The 6,000-nt window shown below is 33.0% G+C and overlaps 1 long non-coding RNA gene across 1 annotated transcript; it reads left to right on the top strand.

Annotated features, from left to right (window-relative positions):
• Positions 1–3,853: 3,853 nt before the first annotated feature.
• Positions 3,854–4,793, top strand: LOC109827466. Its single transcript, XR_002243437.1, has 4 exons — positions 3,854–3,974; positions 4,170–4,217; positions 4,323–4,664; positions 4,735–4,793. It is a non-coding gene; the product is annotated as an uncharacterized LOC109827466 (long non-coding RNA).
• Positions 4,794–6,000: the final 1,207 nt, after the last annotated feature.

Below are 6,000 nucleotides of genomic sequence, written 5' to 3'. Positions count from 1 at the left end.
ATTATCTACACATTAAAACGTACCAGTTATAGTAATATAATCGATAATACACAACAGAAGAAATAATGCAAGAAATTACATAATTAAACAAGAATAATTAATAAAAAATATAATTACTTATATTTAAAATCAAATAATTATAGGATAATTATCTACGCGATAAAACGTACCAGTTATGTTAATACAACAGTTGATACGTAATTGTAGAAATAATACAACAAATTATACAAATAATACGTAAATAATAATAATACAACATAATACACGAAATAATACGTAAAAGTGATAATAATACAACAAATTATTTAAAATAGCACGTAATAGTATCGATAACACAACGTATAAATTCTAAAAAAATTTACTGCACTAAATAAATTTATAAATATTTAAATCATTTAAATAAATATAAAACTTAGACTTTAAATCATAGAAAATTGTTGAAATTCAAGAAAAATATAAATACTCTTTTAAAAATCATAATTAAATATTTTAAAATACTAAAAAATTATTTTAACTAGTATCAAAATTTACGGTCCTTACACATGCATATAACAAAACATGTTACAAGGTATTTATAGAACACTTTATATTTTTGGTTCTGTAAATATTATGTCTACCAGGTCATTACCCATTAGTAGGCATGTAACAGCTTCTTCCACCACCAGTATCGCCCACCAACTGCATATCCCTTATTTATTCGGATACCGATACTGTTGATTGTTTTGACCGGAAGTCCCGAAACTAACTACTCTGTATCTATGCTAGACAAGACCTTTTGGCCCCCTCACTCCAAATCCTGATGAGCCCTCTCACTTCAAATCTTAACTAGGATTTTGAGAAGTGAAGGTTGAGAGAGAATAAAGATTTGATGAAGTGGGAGAAGTAAGAGGTTGGAGATCATCCTAGAACCGAGTTCAATGCCATAAATCTGATCCAAACTAAGTGTTTTCATTCTCAATTCATTTCATTTACAATCTCAAACATTAGTTTTCATCTAGTTTTGTTTATGATAGATAAAGGTGAAAGTTTTTTGATTGATGATGAAAACTCGAGTTTTGCAACCGATATCTCTCGAGACAATCATCTCTACCTTTTCTTGTCAGATTAGCAATTTAGGGTATTTGTTTAAATAATATTTTAGCTTTCAATGCATATTTTGATCCATGGATTTGCTTAGATCTAGCTAGTTTCCTTATAAAAACCTATACTTTGAATAATACCAAAATTTTGGATGTTTGGATTTCTCTTTAGATTCTTGATGAAATGAACTCAAACTAGTTGCAAATAATTTCTGCTATGAATCTAACAAATGTGTTATTCTCAAAATGAGGTTTGATGGAGTATGTGATAGTAGAATTTAATAAATTATAGAAAAGTTATAGTTTTCTAGGTCGAGCGCACGTGCTCACTCTACCAAGCGCATGCGCTCGATCGAGCAGCAACCCAGTTCAAGAAGACTAATTTGCCACTTATCTGATGTGGCATGTCATTGAGCACACACGTTCAACCACAAAGAGCAGGCACTCAACCTGCAAATTGCCAAATTCTAACTAGGCACATATTTTGAGATTCAACTTTTAGTTTCACTTTTTTTTCTTCTTTAGCTCCCTTAAAGTGAAGATTACCCATAAAAATGGGTATTTGCATATAGTTTGATGTTTTGTAAAGTTTTGGAGATTTTTTGAAATCCTCCAAAAACTAATTCTCCGAAAACATGCGTATTTGCATTTCGTATGTCTGAATCATGTTTTTTGAGGTTTCGTATATGTGTTGTGATGCTAAGTATATGTTGAGATAGTTGTTACCATAGACTTAGATGATTTTAGGCAATTGTCTCTGATCTTGTTGTACATGAAGGATAAAACCTGTATATTAAGGATTTTGAGCGGATTATATTGAACCATAACTTTTGGCTCACTTGTGTATGAATCGAGGCCTACTTTGTGTTATCATATTGCCCATATGGGATATTACTAGTTATTATACTCGTTCAAAGAATTTTTTTTATTTGATCTTGTTTAGATATTGAATTAGTTTGACCTTGTGATATATCAGTGGTATCTCCTCATGAATATCAAATTTCATTTGGAATTTCTTATTTACATGAGTTATGAGAAGAGATAATATGTTTGAATTCATCATTCAACATTTCAACTTCTTTGAGCTCCCAGACACAGATGACACTCTAACTGAACACTGTGTAGATATCTTGTAGAGGGGTTTCAAGTGTCATGAAAGTATGTTTTCTATGAGCAAAGATTCTCGGGACTAGTGCATAATATTTCATGTACAACAAACTAAGAAATATTAATCTGATTGGTTTAATTCTGAGGGACTAAAACTTCGGAGATATGTGGGGCCATGGTCGTGCTTGTTAGACTTGTCGGTTTGTATAGGTGGGTTTGGTCACCACCAAAAACCTTCAGATCCCACATGACTTGAACATATCCTCAATGAAGGTTTTCCAATTAAGATGCTAATTATAAGAATCTTTATTGAATTGAGAAAGTGGTATGCGACATGAATTCTATCTGATTGTGATTCAAATGAGTTGTTTTGCATGAGTAGTTTCAGATAGTAACAACCAGTAGACATGCATGTTTAATTTTAGTTTTGTACTGCTTTTGCGATGTGCTATTTTTATACTGTTTTTCAATGTTTTAACATCTTGGACATATGTATTTCCTTCCACTATTTGGTTTGTCTTTCCTCATGTGTTATCAATGTTAGATCTTTGTGAGTGTACCCTTCGGGATACCCTCTATCTTTATCTGTTTTTGTTTCTTTTCTCCCTCAATGCTTGATTCGGGTCACTTGCCTGACAACCCCTAGATTTGCATGAGAGAAATCAGTTAGGAATCAGATTGTGTGGTTGGACAATTTTACCCTCTAGATAGTTGGTGAGCAGTAGCTTTTATGGTTTTACCATTGAGATAAGTTTTTAGCCTAGAAATCCCACCATGTTAAGTTGTAGATATAGTGAATCCTGATTAGAGGTAGTTTGATTAGGAGTTGACTTTTGTCAATTTTGCACACCTCGGCTGCATAATTACTATTTTATCCTTGTATTGTAACGGTTTAGATAGATGAGGTTTAAGTATGCACATGAGGACCCATTTGACCTGGTTCTTATGTGCATGCTATTGGCCGAGTCTCGTGTCCGTATTCATAGCCGAAACACGGGGCGTGACATGGAGACTGTCACTTCCCGATGGGTCTTCTTCGATTTCCTTTTGTTCATGAAGAACTCACTTTCATAATTTGTTATCAAACCTAGATTACCCTGTTTTAGATAAACAATTCAAATAATTACCACATTTGGGGTTAAAAATCTAATTCCTTAATGTTAGTAACTATTAACATGAGAGCTTGTAGTGGGGATGGGATGGAGTGAAAAGGCATTTTGCATCGTTAAGAGGAATTGAATTATCGTTTTGCCCTTATTGGTTGAACATCATTTCCTTTCCCTTGCTTTGTTGACTACCCTCGTGGTTTACTTTATAATTAGTACGGATTTGATAAATGTCATGCCAATGTAGTTGACTATTGCACGACACATATTTTATTTTTCCATGTTGCTTTTTGTGGTGGTGGCATAGGCCTAAAAATTGTGCTCATCATTTTTTAAAGGGAAAAATGTTTCTGGGCCCCAAAAAAATAAAAGAGATGTGCCACAGCCCCCTCTTGTTTTTCCCTTATGTTTCAGCCCTTTCACACTCTCCCAGAATTTTTTTTCCGAAATTACCCTTCCCCTCTTCTTCTTCTTCTTCTCCTCTGCCTCCTCTCCCCTCTCTTCTTCTTCTTCTTCTCCAGAACCTTGCCCACACCCCCCACCCGTCCTCCCTACCCCCCTCCACGGGCCCCGTCCTCGACCTCCTCCGCCTCCTCCGTCAATATCCCTATGCTTAATCGATTTGGGAGGACCTTCGATTAGTCTTTGAAACCCAACCTGATGGGGATTGCTTGCACACAAGGTACAATCTTTATTAATTGAGCTTGAGTTGGAGTTTTTTAATTTGATTGAGTTTTTAAGTTCATTGTATTGGATTTTGGGCTTCCATGTTCAATTTGTGATTAAATTGAGTGTTTTGATGTTGAATTATGTCAACGTATTGAGGATTTGATGTGTTGATGTGGAACTGTTCTTTGTCTTGATTTCTTGCAAGCAGATGCTTGGTGAGATTTCTTGCACACAAGGTGTTTGATATAATGCATTGGTGAGAAGAAATGGTTTTATTGGAGAGAATGGCTCAATCTCAGGCGTGTGTTATAATTTGATGGAATTAAACAAGATTTGAGACTGATGAAAAAAATCTATGCAGGTGAAAACCCAGAGATGATTAGTTGTTCAGAATAATAGTTTTGATTTGTCTTAGTGAGTGCATTCTGTGGTGAGAGAGGAATAGACAGTTGAAGTTTTTGATAATGGAATGCTCTATGAAGGAGTGCCTGAAGATAGAATGGTGAAGCTTCTTCAGATTGCATTGAAGTGCATATACAAATCTGCCGATGCTCGACCAACTATGAGCCAACTTGCCGAGATGATACATTCATTGAAGGAAGAAGAGGATAGGTCTGTTTTTATAATGTCCTAGAATTTATGTATATGTTCCGTTTGACTATTATTATTTGCTAGTGTATATGTGTTGGTCACATATGAGGAGGTGGAAAACATTGTTTATTTGTTACACTGATGACATAGGTGATATTAGTCCAAATGGTACATATGAGGAGGTGGAAAACATTGTTTATTTGTTACACTGATGACATAGGTGATATTAGTCCAAATGGTACTTTCAAACTCAAATTTAATAAATGTGGATGTCTAGTTCTTGTTGATTTCTTGTTTCATGGTCTCGTTGACATTAAAAATTAAATAGATTCTTGTCACATATTTTCGTTAATGGACTGTGGTAGAGACACTAATTGCATTATTTCAAATAATGATGGGTCATCTCTGTGTTGCTAGTCCAAATGACACTTTCAAGTTGGAAATTTGACAAAACCTAGCACTGATTTGCATGAAGTGTGTACTCATAACACGTTAAGTTTCAACTAACCATGTTAACGTTTATCATAACATGTTAACTTTCAGCTGAACATGTTAACTTTCATCATAATATGTTAACATTTACTATTACATGTTAACTTTCATCATAATATATTAAATTGAAGCTATAATAGTTACATGATAAGATTATTGAGTTCTTGTATATCTTTGGTAGAAAAACTAGCAGAAAAACAAAAGGGAAAAAATAAAAACAGGAGAAAGAAAGGGGAAAATGTTAACTATAAAGTTCTATGTTGACTTTTAGCAGAACGTGTTAACTTTCATCCTAGTATGTTAACTTTTCATATTGAATGTTAACTTTTGCTGCTTTATGTTAACTTTCATCCAAACCTGTTAACTTTCACTGCTTTATTTTCATAGAAACGTTTAAAAAAAAGCTATGAATGTAATTAGTGATTGGTGTGGATTGCTTATTAGTACAATACTTTTGGTAAAGCAATGTAGGTTGTCAAGACTTTTGTAGCACATTGTATTATATTTTTTATAATATCTAAGATTGTAAGGCTAATCATATCGTTTATTCAAGCAATATCAGCTGTAAGAATGTAAAAATTTTATTATAGTGAACATTAACATGTTTGAAAGTTAACATGTTATGATGAATGTTAACATATTCAGTTAAAAGTTAACATATTATGGTGAAAGTTAACATGTAATAGTGAATGTTAACATATTATGCTGAAATTTAACATGTTCAACTGAAAGTTAACATGTTACGAGGAGACTAACATATAATGATGAAAGTTAATATGATTTATGAAAAAAGTTAACATGTTATTATGAAAGTTAACATGTAACAGTGAAAGTTAACATATTATGATGAACGTTAACATGTTCAGCTGAAAGTTAACATGTTACGATGAGAGTTAACATATAATGATGAAAGTTAACATAATTTATGAAGAAAGTTAACATATAATGAGATTTAA

Source organism: Asparagus officinalis, unplaced genomic scaffold (assembly GCF_001876935.1).
Source record: "Asparagus officinalis unplaced genomic scaffold, Aspof.V1 AsparagusV1_Un224, whole genome shotgun sequence".
NCBI classification, from domain to species: Eukaryota; Viridiplantae; Streptophyta; class Magnoliopsida; order Asparagales; family Asparagaceae; genus Asparagus; species Asparagus officinalis.
Note: the sequence above shows the minus strand (reverse complement) of the source record. Positions and strands in the feature narration are given on the sequence as shown.